We start from the raw sequence: 17341 nt of genomic DNA, 5'->3' as shown, positions 1-17341 counted from the left end.
TTTTATATAACAATCATTTGAAAATAAGAACAAAAGCAAGAAAAACTTTGATGTAAGGGGGAAAGGAGCTGTGGTTTGGGAAGAATACTGGATGTGAGTTACTGAGCACTACATTGAGCCTTTAGGCTCAGCCCCATGTAGAGAGGAGCCCAGGGAAGGGATTGTTGAATCAGAAAGGGGCCAGTTTTCCCTGATCCTCTCTTCTCCTGGGAGGAAGTAAATTACAGCACCTATTTATATCCTGCAGCTCTCTTCTGTCACTGGTCTAGCACCGCTAGCCAGTGTATTTGCAGGCAGAGCTTCTGCTGACTCTTCAACTTTTCCTCCCACCTATGCAATGAGAAGAGGTGAAGGGTACCAAGCACATTAGACTCTGTTCTCTTCCCCTCACCCAAGACATGATGTAAGGAGAGCTAATGCTGCTGCAGCAGCACAAGGTGCTGGGGGGACGTCTCTTATTCCCTTACGTGGCTGCATTAGGCTGGGCCATATTGTGGCCACATCTTTATAGAACATGAATACAGTGAGGTAGTGGGGCCCATTGAGTTTTGTCAGAGTAATAACAGAAAGCTATGGCTCATTGCCAGAACTCCTTGCCATTCTATTTCTGCCACTGATTGTATGCCCCGTGTCTCAGTTTACTCATCTATACAATGGGTATAGTAAAATAAAACTGAGCAACTGTCAATCAATATCGCTCCATCGACTTTAGTACTTATCTTCTATACTTATCTACTGCTGGATGGCATTATGAGAACTAATGTCTACAAAGCAATATGAGATCTCAGAAGAGAGCTACAATAGAAGTGGGCATTTTTCCTGTTATAAATACCTTAATGCTTGATTAAAGAACTGAGATGTGTAAATTTTCTGATAGCACAAGGAACAAAAGTAGGATTCAGAATGACTTCCACTATAAGCAAACTGAAAGCTCGTTTGGGAGGAAAATTTAATAGCATATGTCTTGTCATCGTGAGGAATTATACTGCCACGAGTGGTTTTTTGTGATGGTTCATCCACTAAGGTAAAAATTTATGGCAGTTTATTTTCTCAAGTTAAAGGGGAAAAAATGTAAATGCTGCTGCAAATGTAACAGGGCTACCAAGAAGCAGATGGTTTTAATTACCTACCTATGAGATTGTTTATATTGGGAATTTGAAAAAGAAACGGAGCTTATAAACAATATTCATTGTGAAAACACTGTACATTTCAATTAAGTCAGACCTTAAACAGGAATAAGAAGTGATTATTGAATATTATCTGAAGTCAAATTGATACTAAAGGCTAGATATGCAAAATGTGTGTGCCTAAGAAACAAAGACTTAGACATGCAAGGTGTATGGAAAGAAGTTACAAATGTATACTTATGGGGCCTGATTCTCATTTACACTCAGGCTGCTTCACATCACTTTGGCAGTGTAAAGGGGCCTTAAAGTGAATGTAGGGTGATGTGAAGCAGCCTTAGCTTATATGAGAATCAAACTTATTAGGTTAAATTCATGTCTGGTGTCAACCCTATTGATTTCAGTAAAGTTACATCAGACTGTCAGAGGTGGATTTGATCCATGGTATTCTGATTTAGCAGTCTGGGCCTGATTCTCATTTATATTAAGGACCCAGAGTGGTATAAAGGGGCCTCAGTATAAATAAGCATCAGGCCCTCTGTGTCCAAATAAATACAGAGAATTAGTGAAACACTACAACCTGCCTCCAGCTGAGACAGTTGAACTCATCCCTGCAGACCTCAGCATCAAATCCACTATACACAGGAATTTAACCTTTAATCAATTTCAACTACATAGTCAGAAGTCAGTTTGTTACATTGGGCAAACATTTGCACTCAGTTACATCCCTGTAACTCTGGTTTGAGTCAACTAAATTTTGCCCAGGGTGTTTGAGGGCAGAACTAGGCCAAGACTTGCGTGCTTGAGTCCCAGTTTCAAGCAACCCTCTGACCCATAACTCACTTGGTTGCTGCCTAACTCTGTAGGCACCTAAGTTTCTGCCTCTGAGCGTGCGCACTGGTGCCCCATGCTAGGTGCCTGGGTGTCTATCTCCCGATGAAGCCCCAGAGCAACCCATGAACTGGGGAACGTATTTATTTGTCTGCCTAACTCACATGTGGGGCCCAATCCAATAGGCATGCTCAAAGGCAGCCTACCAGATAGGACTCCATTCAAAAACTGGCTGGAGGAGGCAGTGGTGATAGTGCCGGTGCATACCTTATCGCTGTTATCCCAGAGTGATCACTCAAGATGTGGGATACCCAGGTTCTGTTCCCCCATCTGCCTGATGCAGGGGGGGAAAGATTTGAAGTGTGGTCTTTCACCTCACCTGACAGGTGAAAGACCACACTTCAAATCTTTCCCTGAGATATAGGGTATTCTGATGTGGGCTTCCCTATTGAAGCTGTTCCACTTTGACTAAACAATTAGTCATTGGAGCAAGGGATTGACTCCCAGGTCTGCCACCTCTCAGGTATGTGCCTAACCACCGGGTGAGAGCCATAGATGTATAAGGCTGGAAGGGATGTGGAGAAGTCATCTAGTCCAGCCCCCTGAGCTGAGGTAGGACCAAGTAAACCTAGACAATCTCTGACAGGCGTTTGTCCAACCTCTTCCTAAAACTGTCAGTGATGGGCATTCCACAGCTTCCCTTGAAGGTCTGTTCCAGAACTTAACTACCCTTATCATTATGTGAGAGATTTTTCCTAAGCGCTAATATAAATCTCCTTTGCTGCAGGTTAAGCCCATTACTTCTTGTCCTACCTTCAGTGGGCAAGAAGAACAACTGATCACAGTCCTCTCTATAATAGTCCTTAACAGAGCTGAAGAGTTAACAGATCCCTGGTCAGTATTCTTTTCTGAAGACTAAACAAACCCAGCTTTTTTAAACCTTTCCTCATAGGTCAGATTTTCTAAACCTTTCATCATTTGTTGCGCTTCTCTGGACTCTCTCCAATTTATCCACATATTTCCTAAAGTTTGGCTCCCAGAACTGGACACAGTACTCCAGTTGAAGCCTCACCAGAGCCAAGTAGAATGGGACAATTACCTCCTGTGTCTTATATATGGCACTCCTGTTAATACACCCCAGAATGACATTAGCCTTTTCACAACAAGCATCACATTGTTGACTCATATTCAATTTATGATCCACTTTAACCCTCAGATCCTTTTTAGCAGCACTACCATCTAGCCAGTTATTCCCCTTTTGTAGCTGTATATTCTTCCTACCTTTCCTTTGCATTGGGATAGTTGGCTGTAGTGTGTTTAATACTGTCTCCTGGAGGAGCTGTCAGCTCTCCTGAAGTCCTTTATATTTTCTTCCCAGGGGCCTCACTTCTATTTTGAGTTTGTTAAAGTTTGCTTTTTTTAAAGTTGCCCTTATTCTGCTGCTCACTCCTTTCTTTCCTCAGAATCATGAAATCTATTACTTTGTGATCACTTTCACCCAAATTGCCTTTCCCAGTCAGATTCACAACCAGTTCCTCCTTGTTGGTCAGAATCCAGTCTAAAATGGCTGTCCCTCTGGTTACATGCCAGTGGCATAGCTAGGAGTGGAAATTTGGGTGGGCCCCAACTTTCGGGTAGATGGGCAATGACAGACTGTGCTAGCTCAGCTTCTCCCCTGATGTCATGTCATGTCATGTCTAGCCCCAGTGCCCCCATACACAGGGCTACACCTGCAGAGCTGGGCACGTTCATGCCTCACTTTGGGCAATCACCGCCAGCAGCTTCTTCTCTGCCGGACTCAGCTCACCTCTCCTGGAGGAGCCATGGCACCTCCTCTTCGCCGCAGGGGCTAGACACGGCGCTGCACATTGCTGAACCCGACAGGGGCCCCCGCAGAGGACTCCCACGTTCTCCCTACGGGTGGGCACCCAACCATTCCCCCTCCGGGGGGAGACCACCCCTCTCCATGCACGGGGTTGCTTTCCCAGCACAAACAGCCCACGCTGCATTCTGGGTGGGGGAGGGCCCATGCTCTGTGTGTGGGGTGGTTGTTCCCCTTGCCTCCTTTCTCTTCTCTCCCCCCCCTCCCCCATTAGAGGCCTGATGGTACAGTCAGGCAGAGATGGGGGCAGGGCAACAGAACAGCTGGGGCTAATGTGTCTCTGCAGCGCTGTCCTTTGCCCCTTCATTGGGTGTGGCTGCTGCATGCCAGCGTGTGCTCCTGCGGCTGGGCAGCCCGAGAGGTAAGGGCAGTGGGGACCCTTGAGCCTGCAGCTCAGAAATGGCAAGGCAGGGAGTGCAGCTTCCTGAAGGGCAGGCGCATAGCTCCGTCCTGGATTTCATGTGCCCAAGTGACGCTCTGGGCCGCTGTGGCAGCCCTACAGCCCTGCTCAGATTTGGGTGGGCCTGGATGCTAAGTGGGTGGGCTGCAGGCCCACCGGTGGCTACGCCCCTGTTACTTACTCCACTTTCTGAAACAAAGTTGTCCCTAGTTCATTCCAAGAACTTACTGGAAATGTTGTATTTTCCCCTATTAAAATCCCCCATTACTACCAGGCCTTGTGGGTTGGATATTTCTGTTATTTGTTCTAGAAAGGACTCATCTACTTCCTCCTCCAGATTTGGTGGTCTATTATAGATCCTTCACATGATGTCATCCCTATTTTACCCAGAGCCTTTCAAACAGTCTGCCTCTCACCTCCTTCTGGATCTCAGAACAAGTATCTATATTCTCTCTGTATAATGCAATACCTCCTCCCTTTTTTTCTCGCCTGTCCTTCCGGAATAAACTACAGTCTACCTCTCCATACCAATATTGCAGTCATGAGATTCATCCCACCAAGTCTCTGATGCCATTTAGGTCATAATGTAGCTCACGTACTAAAAATTCCAGTTCATCCTGTATTTCTGACTCTGACTTTCTCTCTGGCCCAGTGACTCTTTAAGATTGCTCTAAACACTGAATTAAAATTTATAAGGCTGTCACTCACACCACTGGCCTTCTAGGCACTTGCCTCACTCCACACAAACTCATTCTCACAAGAAAAAACATGGGAGCCTAAGCTGCCTGACTCCAGGAGAGGGGTTCCTGGCAGGGCCAGTCCTAAACCACATGGCACCCTAGGCAAGGAGGATCTTTGTGCTCCCTCCCTCCACCATTTGTTAAACTTTTTAATACCTTATTTTTATTGCATTTGTAGCCCATTTCACAACTTTGATGCAAGATTTGCACACATGATTTTTCCGTCATATAAAATGATAAATTTGCATGCAACAATCTTTAAATCTGTATTTATTCATGCCATATATAAGCAAATGGTTTTGATATCTCTGGCATCTCATTTAAATATGCTGTGGGCTTTTAATTGCAGTGTAGATGTAGCCTGTGGCTCCTCATTATTGTACAGGGAGCCCAGGTGCTTAACTCGGGCTCTGTGGATCGCATTGTTGTCCCTGTGATTTTTAAAGGGCACCTAAAAGTTAAGTGTTGCGAAGCTGAGCATTGTAACACCTAAGTCCTTTTGTGGATCTGAATCACAGTGACTAGGTCAGAACCTCCCAAAGGCTTCAATCCTGCAAAATGCTGAATAATCCTGTGAGATGCAGAGTTGGGGCCTTGTCTAGACACAAGCTTGCACGTGTTGAGTTAAACATGTGCAAACCCCTGAGTAGGCACTCTGATTTCAGTTTATCTTAAACTTGTTCCTGACTGACTTATACTAAACCTAAATAAGGCTGGTTTAAACTGACATGATCATGTCCCCATAGCCTCTTGCAATAGTTTAACATAAATCCATTTCAAATTACAACTTAAATTATACAAGTGAAGTCAGTAAGGGGTAGGGAGTGATCTACATCTCATGGCAGTGCTCAGCACTTCATATAATCAAGCCCCAATATGAACAGAGCAGGGGTACAACTGATCAAACTCCATCTTCAAAGAAATCATGTGTAGGGAAGGGTTATTCTGCATTGCTACATCCATATAGATTAACCCCAGTGGCTAAGAATAATTAATTACTACCTACACATTAATAAAATAGCCAAGTGAAGTCAATTCAGCTATATGTTCGTGGCCATAAGGTGCTTAGAGAGAATAGATATATAGAAACCAGTCAAACAGAAGCTTTTTTTTTTTTTTCACCTTTCCTGGGAAAAACTGAAAACTTACTTCAAACTTTTTGTGAAAGTTTCTCTTAAGACTGCTTCTCAGTGAAAGAGAACCAGGTACCACGAGATGCCCTGGCAATGGGCATCATAGCATGTCCTCCAGGAATAGTGTATGAGATGAAAATATTCTCCTGGTTCGAGATTCTGTAGTGTAGCTCCAGCTACTGCAGGTAACTGGTTCAGCTTCACACTCTTACGTGTCTGGAGAGAATCACTATTTCTTTTCTTGATGCTCTGTCTGCTCTGAAAAGTGGCTGTGTAAAAGTAGCCCCTTTTTACTCTGCAGGTGCGCGCCCTGTGTCCTGAAATCACTGGCTATTGATGTGGACACAGCGGCAAAATGAGGATGGACACATGCATTGAATTAAGTGGTAAGCTGCAACTTCTATGACACTTTAACACAGGGGAGGGGTGCTACCGGCCCATCACCCATACTCTCCCATGCTAGACATTTAAGTGGTTTCAGTGTAGGAGGTTACAGGGCTCCTTACCATAAAACCCACAATGCAGGGTGGGTCTCTTCATCTTGCCCCGCGGGACTCAGCTCTCTCTCTGAGTCCTAGCAGCCTCCCCCACATAAGGGGGATAGTGGGTACAGCGGGGCGGGGCGGGGAAGGGACCTCAGCCCACAAAGGCCACAAGGTCTCACCCTATCATGAGTTCAAGACCCGTCACCAAAATCCCAGGTCTTTAACCTCTGGGAACTGTTCATTTTATTCTCTTCACTGCACTGGAAACTAGCCACAGGAGGCACCTGCGACTAGCTTGGTCACTCCTTGCCGCCTGGTATCACAAGACCTACCCAATTCATGCCTGCATGTGCTATAGCCGTAAGTCAGCACCTCCATCTGACAGATGTGTGTCATCATCCCTGAAAACTTCTGGCTAATTGTGATGGTTGTCCCTATGCTCAGCAGATCTGCTCCTTGTGTGATGAAACCACTGCCCATTATGCTGATCATTACTATCTCATTTTTTCCTTTTGCTTCTTCATCTATCTGTCCATATCTACCTTTTGTCTTATACTTAGATATTACCTGTCTTGTCTCTGTACTATCCTTTAATAGACCAACTTTGGTTGGTGAAAAAGAAATTTTAAAGCTTACACAGAGCTCTTCTGCAGGTCTGGGAAAGGTATTTAGCTGTTCTACTCTGAGTACAAGGTGGACGTGAGCAGCAGGCAATGGAGGCTGGGGGAGGCTAAGCCTCGCCAAACCACCGCTAATGGCTCAGCCCCGGCCAGCCAGAAGGGGCTCAGGGTTCCTCTGGGTGCCGGCAGGTTGGCTGGTGTTCAAGGCTGCTCCGGGCACAAGCAGGCCGGCCGGGGTTCAGGGCTGCACTCCTGGCCGGCGAGAGTTGGGGCAGGATCTCAGGTGGAAGGGGCATGGTGGGGCCTCTGCAGAAGAGGTGGGGTAGGGAGTTACCCTCCCCGAATGGGGGTTGCACATGCTAACCATGAAGGTGGAATAGATTGTTTAGTTTTGCATAAATAGTTTACACATTTATATTGTAAGACAGTGGTTTTCAAACTTTTTTTCTAGCGACCCATTTGAAAAAAAATTGTTGATGCCGGTGACCCAACAGAGGGGGGATGAGGGGTTTGGGATGTGGGAGGGGGGTCTGGGCTGGGGCAGGGGGTTGGGATGCTGGAGTGGATCAGGGCTCTGGTGCAAGCTCTGGGGTGGTGCCAGGGATGAGGAGTTTGGGGTGCAGGAGGGGGCTCCAGGTTTTGGAGGGGGCTCAGAGCTGGGGCAGGGGATTGGGGTGCAGGAGGGGGTGTGGGCTCTGGGGTGGGGCTGAGGATGAGGGAGTTGGAGTGCAGGAAGGGGCTCTGGGTTTGGTGGGAGCTCAGGGCTGGGGCAGCAGGTTGGGGCACAGGCTTACCTCCAGCAGCTCCTGGTCACCGGCACAGCCAGGGTACAGAAGCAGGCTTCCCACCTCTCCTGGCACCGTGGACCACACTGCACCCCGGAAGCCGCCAGCAGCAGGTCTAGCTCCTAGGTGGAGGCATGCAAGTGGCTCCCCGTGGCTCTTGCCCGTAGGCATCACCCCCTCCCCCCATCTCTCATTGGCTGGGAAATGGAGCCGCTGCTCGGGGTGGGGGCAGCACATGGAGCCCCATGGCCCCCCTGCCTACGAGCCAGACCTGCTGCTGCCCTCTTCTGGGGCGCAGCGCAGTGTCAGAACAGGTAGGGACTACTCGTTTTTACTAGCCGGCCAGGGTCCCTGGGTGCTGAGCAAGGCAACCCAGTACTGGGTCGTGGCCCGAACTTTGAAAACCATTGTAGTAAGAGACCATTTAAGATGAAGTGGCCAATCAACACCTCTTGGGTCATGGGATAAAAAAGGGGGGGTTAGTAGGTTAGATTGTTGTAAAAAGCCATAATCCAGTTTCTTTATTCAGTCCATGATTTTTAGGGTCTAGCAAAGTTATGAATTTAAGCTCCCATGGTTTTGCAGGTGTTGTGCAGGTTTCCTTTAGATCATAAGTATTGGAGGACAGGGACCATCTTTTTGATCTGTGTTTACACAGCGCCAATCACAATGGGGTCCTGGTCCATGACTGGGGCTTCTAGGCACTATTACAATGAAAACAATAAATAATATAAATATTCAGTCATGTCCTCCTACTTTAGAGACAAATATAATTTTATTCCTATTAACTTTGCAGAATTAGCATGACTGGGGGGAAGAGACGTGGCGTCTATTCTGGCAGAATTGTTAAATAAGTTCCAACTGTAGCATCAAATTCTGCTCTCAGTTACAACTATGCAAGCCCAGTTGAAGACAGTGAGTGCCATGTATGCGGTTATTGGAAAGCTCTGTTTTAGCCTCTGCTGTTTCCAGCTAGAATTTCAGAGTAGAGGGAAGAGGTTGGGTGGAAGATGTTAACTTGGTTCTCTTTGAATCTGTGACTGTGGCCTAACACACATAAATGTTTGGTCGACAATCACACTCCCTTTGCGTTGGTGTAAAGGACTATTCAAGGTCCATGGCCAGGAATTGAGGCCATTCTCTATTGGTATAAAATGTGGTAGCGCCACTGAAATCTATAAAGCTATGATAACTTGTACCAGCTGAGGACCTGCCCTTTTATGGCAAACCACAGGCACTGGCTTTCCAAAGTGCTGGGGGTGCTCGACCCCTGGCTCTGCCTCAGGCCCCGCCCCCACTCCACCCCTTCCCCCAGGGCCCCACCCCCATCCCACCTCTTCCTACCCAGTTCTGCCCCTTCCTCCGAGTGTGCTGTGTCGTCGCTCCTCCCCCTCCCCCAGAGCCTCCTGGATGCCACCAAACAGCTGATTGCGGTGGGCAGGAGGAGTGGGGAGGGAGGGAGGGGGAGGCACTGATCTGCGGGGCCTGCCGGAGGGTGGGAGGCGGTGGGGGAGCAAATGGGGGATCTGCTGGTGGGTGCTCAGCAGCTATTTTCCCCATTCGTGCTCCAGCTCCAGAGCACACATGGAGTTGGCGCCTATGTGGCAAACTCCTGGCTCCATTGAAGTCAATGGCAAAATTCCTGTTGAATTCAGTGGGGCCAGGATTGCACCCTTAGTGCTTAAGGAAGCTTCTGTTGTATTTAGTTTTTGGAATTTGGAATGGGATTTTTGGTTTTTTGTGTGTGGCCTTTCTATAAGCCTGATCTTGCCTTTGCATTCCAGGTACACTTATACATAGGTTGGGATCACTTTCTTAATTTATTTATAAACATTGGCTTTCTGTTTAATATTTATTTCCTAAACAGATATATTTTACCATCACTGTGGCTGTAATTTTTTGACATGCCAGCTGCAGCCTTCTGGACTGTGCTAATCTTTGGCAAGACTGGGGCTCAAGCCTGCCTGAAATTGTCTAGTAGAGCCAACACACTGCTTAAAATAGCATCATCTCTTTTTTTAATCTATTTTTATTGGCTAAGACTGGATTTAATCTTTCAGTCATAAGGTCATACCTTACATTTCATTTAAAAATGTATGGGAAAAGTTTTTTAAAAATCTGGTTTTATTATGTGCAATTTTGAGCTGGATTAGAATGCTTCAGACCAACCAGTAAATTAGGAGATTGGGTTGACTAATTGGTCTGTAGTACTAAAATATGACAGATAACTAACTTTTTCCAGAAGAATTTCTCACATTGAACATCTTTTGTTCTACTCATGCTAACACTCATGATACGTGACATACAGTTTGTATTTTTCCATGCACAGGCACACTTGCCTGTGTTCTTGCCATAGGAGGGACTTTTCACTTCTGCTTTATTCTAAGCTGCCACATGCCAATTGTCCAATTTCCTTTCCATATTTTGACCTCGGATACTGAAAGCTCACAGATTCGAGAAAAATGAAGAGAGCTATTAGAAGCGCTAGCTGAAAAAAATTAACCAAAAACAAAAATTCAACAAAACATGGACATTTTCCAAAATTTGCTTTTGTTGGTTTCAGAGCAGCTCTAATACTTAGTTTAGCGTAACAAAGAATAAAATTTCCAGGACTCTTTCATCTGCAGTTTAATGCATCTTTGCTTGGGAGATAGTGCTATCTAGTGGTTAGAGAAGGGGACTAGGAATCATGACACCCAAATCCTACTCTCCCTTTCTATCACTAACTTTGTGACTGTGTGTTGCCAGTGACACTATAAAATTGGCATGAAACTACTAATCTACCATGCAGTGGTATGATTGGACATAATTAATTAATGTTGTAAGCTCTTTGGGGCAGGGACTGTCTTTTTGTCCTGTGTTTGAACAACACATAGCAAATGGGGTCCTGGTCCATGACCCCAGCTCTTAGACACTACAGTAATAAAAATAAAGGAAGAAATGTCTGTAGGTGCTTAAAGATATTTAGATTAAAGATGCCATCAAATTGCAAATTACTTTTATTTATCTGTTTACTTATTAGTTATATGTTTATGGTGACTAGATACACAAGACAATTAATATTAACAAGGGGGAAGGAGCACAAGCCAAAATAGGGAAAGAACAGGTTAAAGAATATATAGATAAATCAGATGTATTCAAGTCAGCAGGGCCTGATGAAATTAATCCTAGAGTATTTAAGGAACTAGCTGAAGAAATCTCAGAACCGTTAGCAACGATCTTCGAGAAGTCATGGAGGACAGATGAGATCCAGAGAACTGGAGAAGGGCAAACAGAGTATCTAACCTTAAAAAGTGGAATGAAGAGAAGCTGGGGAATTATAGATCAGTCAGCCTAACTTCAATACCTGGAAAGATGCTGGAACAAGTTATTTTATCAGCACCTAGGGGATAATAGGCTTATAAGGAATAGCCAGCATGGATTTCTCAAGAAAAATCATGCCAAACAAACCTAATTTCCTTCTTTGACAACATTACTGACCTAGTGGATAGGGGGAAAACAGTAAATGTGATATATCCAGTGATGAGCTGCCAAAATCTTAACCGGTTCCCTATAAAAAGTTCTGATGTAAGGGATGTGCCCCAGTATATATTTTTTGTACCGACAGGGTTACCATACGTCAGTATTTTCCCGGGAGGAATTTTTAAAATTTAAAAATGCCTCCTGGACGGTGATTTAAGAACCAAAAAGCCTGACCTGTCCAGGAAAATATGGGTGTGTGTTAACCCTGCCTAAAGTTCTTTTTTAAAAAGATGGGCCTGAATTAGAAATGAGCTCCGTTTTACATGTGTGGGTCCCCGCTGCTCCCTGGGGGTGTGCTAGGGTGACCAGATGTCCCGATTTTATAGGGACAGTCCCGATTTTGGGGTCTTTTTCCTATATAGGCTCCTATTACCCCCCACCCGCTGTCCTGATTTTTCACACTTGCTGTCTGGTCAGCCTAGGGTGTGCACATGTGTGGGTCCCAGCTGCTCCCTGCCCCCCTCATTGAAGCAGGTGTGCTGGGTTACTGCCCTGGGAACTGCAGGGCACCAGTGGACATGGGGCCAGCTGCAGACAGGGGCATGGGGCAGGGCTAGGTGGAGGCAGGGGGTGCGGCAGGGGCTGGCGTGGCAGGGGATGCGGGGGTGGCTGGAGACAGGGCAGGGGGTGCGTGTGGCAGGGGCTGGCTGGATACAGGGCAGGGGGCGTGGCAGGGGCTGGCTGTGGGCAGGGCAGGGGGTGCGGCAGGGGCTGGCTGCGGGCAGGGGGTGCAGTGATGGCTGGAGACAGGGGCTGGCTGCAGGCAGGGCAGGGGGTACGGCAGGGGCTGGCTGCAGGCAGGGCAGGGGGTGCGTGTGGCAGGGGCTGGCTGCAGGCAGGGGGTGCAGGGCTGGCTGGAGGCAGGGCAGGGGGTGCATGCGGCAGGGGTTGGCTGGATACAGGGCAGGGGGTGCGGTAGGGGCTGACTGCTGGCAGGGCAGGGGGAGCGGGGCTGGTGCGGACAGGGCAGGGGGTGCAGGGCGGGCTGCAGGCAAGGCAGGGGGTGCAGCAGGGGCTGGCTGCGGGCAGGGAGTGCAGGGGTGGCTGGAGACAGGGGCTGGCTGCGGGCAGGGGCTGGCTGCAAGCAGGGCAGGGGGTGTGTGTGGCAGGGGCTGGCTGCGGGCAGGGGGTGTAGGGCTGGCTGGAGACAGGGGCTGATGCGGGCAGGGCAGGGGGTGCGGGGCTGGCTGCAGGCAGGGGGTGCAGGGCTGGCTGGAGACAGGGCAGGGGATACGGCAGGGGCTGGCTGCAAGCAGGGGGTGCAGGGCTGGCTGGAAACAGGGCAGGGGGTGCGTGTGGCAGGGGCTGGCTGCGGGCAGGGGGTGCGGGGCTGGCTGGAGACAGGGCAGGGGTGCGTGTGGCAGGGGCTGGCTGCGGGCAGTGCAGGGGTGCGTGTGGCAGGGGCTGGCTGCGGGCAGGGCAGGGGGTGTGGCAGGGGCTGGCTCCGGGCAGGGCAGGGGTGCATGCGGCAGGGGCTGGCTGCGGGCAGGGGGTGCGGGAGTGGCTGGAGACAGGGGCTGGCTGGATACAGGGCAGGGGGTGCGGCAGGGGCTGGCTGCAGGCAGGGGGTGCGGGGGTGGCTGGAGGCAGGGGCTGGCTGCAGGCAGGGCAGGGAGTGCAGCAGGGGCTGGCTGCAGGCAGGGCAGGGGATGCAGGGGTGGCTGGAGACGGGCTGGCTGGATACAGGGCAGGGGATGCGGCAGGGGCTGGCTGCGGGCAGGGCAGGGGGTGCAGGGGTGGCTGGAGACGGGCTGGTGTGGGCAGGGCAGGGGGTGCAGCAGGGACTGGCTGCAGGCAGGGGGTGCGGGGGTGGCTGGAGACAGGGGCTGGCTGCGGGCAGGGCAGGGGGTGCAGCAGGGGCTGGCTGTGGGCAGGACAGGGGGTGCAGGGGTGGCTGGAGACGGGATGGCTGGATACAGGGCAGGGGGTGCGCAGGGGCTGGCTGCGGGCAGGGCAGGGGGTGCAGGGGTGGCTGGAGACGGGCTGGCTGGATACAGGGCAGGGGATGAGGCAGGGGCTGGCTGCGGGCAGGGGGTGCAGGGGTGGCTGGAGACGGGCTGGCTGCGGGCAGGGCAGGGGGTGCGGCAGGGGCTGGCTGCGGGCAGGGGGTGCAGGGGTGGCTGGAGACGGGCTGGCTGGATACAGGGCAGGAGGTGCGGCAGGGGCTGACTGGAGGCAGGGGCTGGCTGCGGGCAGGGTGGTGGGAACTCACGGGGAGAGCGGCTCGGAGAAGCCCGAGCAGCAGGACGCAGCCCAGGCACAGCAGAGCAGCCGGGGACCCACCAGGCAGCAGCGGGAGCCCCAGGGCCAGGGGTTGGGGGAGCAGCAGCAGCACCAGGGCTCGTGCCCAGGGCCAGGCGGCAGCCCACATGGCTCCCGCCGCACAGCGCCCCCGGCGGCCGGAGGAGGAATTACATCACTTCCCAGCCGGAGCCCATCAAAGCCTCAGCGCCCCCTGCAGGGAAGCGGGTTAACAACCGGTTCTAAAACTGCTTCAAAATTTAATAACCGATTCACGCAAACCGGTGCGAACCGGCTCCAGCTCACCACTGGATATATCTTGATTTGAGTAAGGCTTGTGACACGCTTCCACCTGACATTCTTATAAGAAAATTAAGAAGTATAGTCTTGATGAAAGTACTATAACTTGAGTACAGAATGGGTTGAAAGACCTTACTCAAAGAGTAATTATCAGTGGTTCACTGTCAAACTAGGAGGGTGTATCTAATGGAATTCCACAGTGATCAGTCTTGGGTCTGCTATTATTCAGTAGTTTCATTAATGACATGGATAATGGAGTGGAAAGTATTCTTATAAATTTGCAGATGATAGCAAGCTTGGTGGGGTTGCAAGCATTTGGGGGGACAGGATTAAAATGCAAAACAACCCTGACAAATTGGAGAATTGGTCGGAAATCAACAAGATGAAATTCAATAAAGACAAGTGCAAAGTACTTCACTTAAGAAGGAAAAAAACAAATGTGCAACTACAAAATGGGGAATAACTGGCTAGGTGGTAGTACCGCTGAAAAAGCTCTGCGGATTTTAGTGGACCTCAGATTGAATGAGAGTCTACAATGTGATGCGGTTGTGGAAAAAAAAAGGCAAATATGATTCTGGAATGTATTAGCAGCAGTGTTGTAAGTAAGATACAAGAGCGAACTGTCCCACTCTATTCAGCACTGGTGAGGCCTCAGCTGAAGTACTGTGTCTAGTTCTGGACCCCACACAGTAGGAAAGATATGGATAAATTAGAAAGAGTTCAGAGGAGAGCAACAAAAATGATGAAAGGTTTAGAAAACCTGACCTTTGAGGAAAGGTTAAAAAAACTGGGCCTGTTTAGTCTTACAAAAAGAAGAATGGGGGGGGGAATTGATAACGAACTTCAAGTATGTTAAGGCCTGTTATGAAGAGGACTGTGATCAATTGTTCTCCATATCTACTGAAGGTAGGAAAGCTTAACCTGTAGCAAGGCAGTTTTTGATTAAATATTAGGAAAAACTTTCTAACTATAAGGGTAGTTAAGCTGGTTGGACAAATACTTGTCAGGGATGGTCTAGGTTTCCTTTCAGCCCTACATTTCTATGACGACTGATAGAGAAAATTGGATTTATAATCAATGCCTAGTTTCAACTGTCTCAACTAGAAATATCCTGTTTGTTTTAATCTCTTGGTGTTCGTGAAGTAGCTAATTTGGCTAATTTGGGAGTTTTTCACTAGAATTTAGTTATTAAAGTGGTTTTCACATACATTCTGAGTACTCTGTGGAGTCAAACCCTGGATGACCCAAGTGTGGAATTTGTATACCACTGCGCTGTAGATTTTGAATCTGGGGCTATGAGCTCTTAAATGTTTGACCACAAATGAGGTAACATACTCCAATGGTGCCAGGTGACATAGGATCAGGCTTACTTACAGACACTTACAGTAAGTACAAAAATGAGAACTTCTATCCTAATTTGGCCCAGCAGACGAGGAGCATGAAGGTATGGTGATGGAGGAATAGCATCATGGGGAATGCTGAGATGGGAATTGAAATGTTACCAAAATGAGAGCCCCTGCGATTGGCTTAACTGTCCCCTCTTGTGCTGCAAAGGTGGGCAGAGAGAGGAATGACAGAGATGGAAGGGAGTAGGCACTGGGTGAGCAGAGGTAGTGGTGAATAGCTCCACCTCACGTGAGGCTCTAACGGCAGCATTCAGAAGAACATGGAAAAGTCTTCCCTGCACCCGTAAATCCATCATTACTGCCATAGTGGGCCCCTCTTACTCCATAACTTTCCCATCCTGCCAGACTGGCTCAGCTTCCATTTCCACAATTATGAGTCTCCAAAAATAGATCTTGGCAATATAGCAGGCATCACGTGATCCAGCCTCTCGCTCCACTGGTAGCCTCAGGTCAGGTTACCACTGTGTTTCTCCCATCTATGTCCCTCATGACTTTTGTAGTGGAAATGTGGGCTAGAACAAAGAGCAAGAGCCAAGGATTTGCTAGAGATCATCATAAAATGGGCAAGTTTTCACCCTCTGCTTGACTGACCATTGCTGGCTGAGATCTTGTTATATTGGGTTTCAGTCTCAAGTCACTGCTGGCTCCTCCTGGTGCTGTCCACCTTTGCCAGTCACTAGTGATCATACCCTATTGTATTGCATATGACAGAGTTCAACTGACTCTGGATTGCCTCCTCTCCCCGAAGGGAAACAGGGACTGCATGTTGGCCTCTCACATATGTTAGATGGTGTTCTCTGAGAGAACCTTTTGGGTCACAGAAGTAGATGATGATGTCTGCTGTGAAAATAATGCCCAGCTGAGCTCTATGCTTAGGATAGCATGATTTGTAAAGGTAGGAAGCTTCAGGGCAACTTGATTCCTGCGTAGTGTAGTGCAGAAAGCAGACCAGACAAGTGACCAAACCAATGACCAGTGCCTTAGAGTGGGAAGACTATATACACTCTTGAGGCTACTATACTAGTGACTTTTCCTCACACTGATGCTCAGTGATGGAACCTAGTTGCTTGAACCAAGCCTTACACAAACATCTGTGTACAACTGGCAACACTTTGTTTGGACCCAAAATGCGTTACGGGCATAACATGTCACAAACATGCTATGGGACCACATAGCGGTCAGCACACCGCATTTCTCCATGGTACATGTAAAAGAGCCAGTGCTGTGGAGATTTCAGTTCCCTTTGCCAGGGATACCAAGAAAAGAAACTCTAATGAGGCTTCGTAGGACATCAAATAATCAGGACATTCTGAATAAGTAAAGGAGGCAGTCTCCACTTGGCTTTAAACCAGGGTCAATTACAAACACTTTCATTTAAGCAATGGCATTACATTTGTTTAAGCAATAGGAGAATTGGGCACAAGACTTAATGGTTAGAAAACAGGACTGGTGATCATGACCTTCCAGTTCTATTCCCATGGCTGCAGCTGAGTCGTTTCTAACTTTGGGCAAGTCATAAAGGCCAAAATATAGGACACTTCAAGTTTTTGATTCCCTGCTTTAAAACTAGGTATCTTCACTTGGGCATCCAAAAGATGGAAGATATGTCTATGCTCTGTGTGGACCGTATCAGCGCGGCTATGCCAGCGTAGCCCCATAGCATAGACGCAACCTATGCTGACAGAAGGAATTTTTCTGTTGGTGTAGGAACACCACCTCCTCACACGTTGTTGACAGAAACCCTCTTCCATCGACATAGCTGCGGCTAACACTGGGAGTTTTGTCAGCATAGCCACATTGGTCATAATGTGGTTTTTTCACACCCCTGGCCGATGTAGCTACACTGATATAATTTTTCCAGTGTAGACCCGG

General features: G+C 48.5%; 1 long non-coding RNA gene across 1 annotated transcript in view; it reads left to right on the top strand.

The window, feature by feature from the left end:
- LOC122462231 overlaps positions 1 to 14386 on the top strand; it is a 28189-nt gene extending 13803 nt beyond the window's left edge. The window contains exons 2-3 of the long non-coding RNA XR_006284663.1: positions 6768 to 6784; positions 14376 to 14386. This is a non-coding gene — a long non-coding RNA (uncharacterized LOC122462231). The remainder of the gene's footprint in view (positions 1 to 6767; positions 6785 to 14375) is intronic.
- The last annotated feature ends 2955 nt before the right edge of the window (positions 14387 to 17341 follow it).

This window comes from Chelonia mydas, chromosome 1 (assembly GCF_015237465.2).
Source record: "Chelonia mydas isolate rCheMyd1 chromosome 1, rCheMyd1.pri.v2, whole genome shotgun sequence".
In the NCBI taxonomy this organism is placed as follows: Eukaryota; Metazoa; Chordata; order Testudines; family Cheloniidae; genus Chelonia; species Chelonia mydas.
This window is presented reverse-complemented; position numbering and strand designations above follow the sequence as displayed.